Genomic DNA, 2,566 nt, shown 5'->3' with positions numbered 1-2,566 from the left:
AAAAAAAAAAGACCCACGTCTTTCTGAGAAAACTTCCTTCCCTTTTGTAAAGAGCCATGAGTGAGACTGGAGGCAGGAGATGGCTTTTAAGGTACGTGGTTCCTTTAGCCTACTCTAATCCTCTGAAGTAGATAAAAAAGGAAAAAAAAAAAAAAAGGTTTCACTACCACCACTACTGCTACTTTGTCTTTGCAAAAGAATATTAATTTCTTTGTTTTTTATCTAGTGTAGCCGGGGTACATCCATACCACATGTATGGAGGTAAAGGACAACTTTGTGAAGTCAGTTACTTTCTTACACCTTTATGAGGAGGCTAGAGATTAAACTTAGGCTGCCATGCTTGCAAGGCTAACCCTGTTCCTGGCTAAACTGTCTCTCCAGCCCTACTCCACATCTTACCCAATTCCATATTCACAGCCACAGAACCTGGATCTCATGTCATAGAACGTGCGCAAGACTGCTTCCAGTAACATCTCTGCCTTAACTCTTGCCTGGCTAATATCCACTTCATGTCCGCTGTCTTCCCTGTAGAGTGTAAGCTGCCTTTTAGCAGGGAGTTGGAAGTTTAGCATCTTGGAGCCTTCTACGGTTCCTTAGACACCACCTTGAAAAATGGAAGGCATTTAATATTTATTCAATTTTATTTTGTTATATCCTGTTATGCCTAAAGCAGTCCTAGCCAAACATACTTTTTACAAATCTCTTTTAAATATTATAGTGTAATAAGTAACACCACAGATCTGGTGCAACTGATCTGTCAGTCTTGGTGGGGATATTATCAGAGGTTTGCTTAAGTACTAATAATTAATATATACTAATTCAGTCCTCCCTTTACAGGGCCCCTTTTAGATAATTCAGAGACTCAAGCCTAGCATTCAGATTTCTTGGTAAGTGTTTGCCACTGATTGGCATCCTTAACCCTTAATTATTTCCCTCCTTTAACCTGAATAAGTACTTTTGTTTACAGTATCATCAAGCACTGTCTGGAAAGTCATAATAAACAGAGGCAATAGTGACCCAGATAATTAGGAGTCCTGGTTGAGCACATCAGAAACCTCAGTGGAGGGCTGGAGAGATGGCTCAGCGGTTAAGATCACTGACTGCTCTTCCAGAGGTCCTGAGTTCAAATTGTAGCATCCACATGTTGGCTCACAACCATCTGTAAAGAGATCCAACGCCCTCTTCTGGTGTGCCTGAAGACAGCTACAGTGTACTTATGTATAATAAATACATAAATCTTTAAAAAATATATCAGTGGAGATTTTATATTCTGTCACAGAACTCTGAGGTTCTTCATAATGGCTTGTGTATTTGGACTCCTGGGCAGAATGGGCTATGAGCAAAACATGTCATTTCTTCCCACTTTCTCCTTCTACATATACACCATATGGACTCCTACCACAAGAACGCAGTTTTGCCTATATTTAGAGTTCCACACATGATTATATATCAAAATAAAGAAGGTGCCTCAGTAAATTTTAAAGTTTAGAAACAGCTACAATCAGGCAAAGCTAAACTGATAGTCACTGACGAGAAAGATGTTGAAATTCAGAACGTGAATTCTCTTGATGCCAATCAGCTAGAGCATCAATGGATTGTTTATGAAGGATATTAGAGAAGCAGTCACTATGAACAGAGACTGGAAGATTATGCGGTGTATGGCACATTTTATCTCATGAGGTTACACAGTAGTCATGTAAAACCATAAAACACGGGCATGACCTAGAGTAAGAAAATGAATGCCAAGATGATAATTGTGTATGTAAACTATTCTCATAAGTATAAGAAATGTCAATATGCTTACAGAAGTTATATCTATAACATGGAATCACTAATGATTTGATTCTTCTCCATATTCTCAGTGAAAATTCATTGACTACAAGTCGGGTGCTTTGGGCTTGTTTCTGTTGTTGGTGTTTTTTTGTTGTTTTTTTTTTTGTTTGTTTGTTTGTCTTAGTTAGAAAACAAGCCAAAGTTATCTAAAACCAAATTAGTTCAGTATTTCTCATATCAGATTTATGGGCACTAGAGAGATAACAAGTATCAGAGGGTTTTAGCTTTTTTTTTTTTTTTTTTTAAACTGCTTTTCAGGTCAAGCTGTGTGAGGGTCAGGGATTACTCAAGGGTAAATCTGGAAGAGGTGGCTGTACGGAAGCCAACATCCGTCCTCTCCTGGGAAAGTGGAGATTCTTAGTTCATAGCTTAAACTACTCCCGGCCTACAGCAGGGAGGGGGAGAGGAAGTGGGGGGGTGTGAACCAGTGCTACAGTGAAGGAGCCAACAGAGACAAGGGGAAGGTATATAGGAACACATGTTTTTCAAGTCTGACAGTCTGTTCTATAAGATACGGCATGATTTATGATCTTCATTATGACTATGTAGGGATGATTACAAATCTGTCTCCACACCTGGCTTTATGCAATACTGGGAAACGAAGTCAGCCCCTCCTGAATGTTAAGCAAAGTTTCTAGCAAGTGTGAGGCCACCCTAGCCTTCTCTACTAAAAACTTACAGAAAGATATATGCCAGTCTTTTTCAAGCTCTTTTTCTAAAAAAAGTAGAAGTG

This window comes from Mastomys coucha, unplaced genomic scaffold (assembly GCF_008632895.1).
Source record: "Mastomys coucha isolate ucsf_1 unplaced genomic scaffold, UCSF_Mcou_1 pScaffold16, whole genome shotgun sequence".
In the NCBI taxonomy this organism is placed as follows: Eukaryota; Metazoa; Chordata; class Mammalia; order Rodentia; family Muridae; genus Mastomys; species Mastomys coucha.
This window is presented reverse-complemented; position numbering follows the sequence as displayed.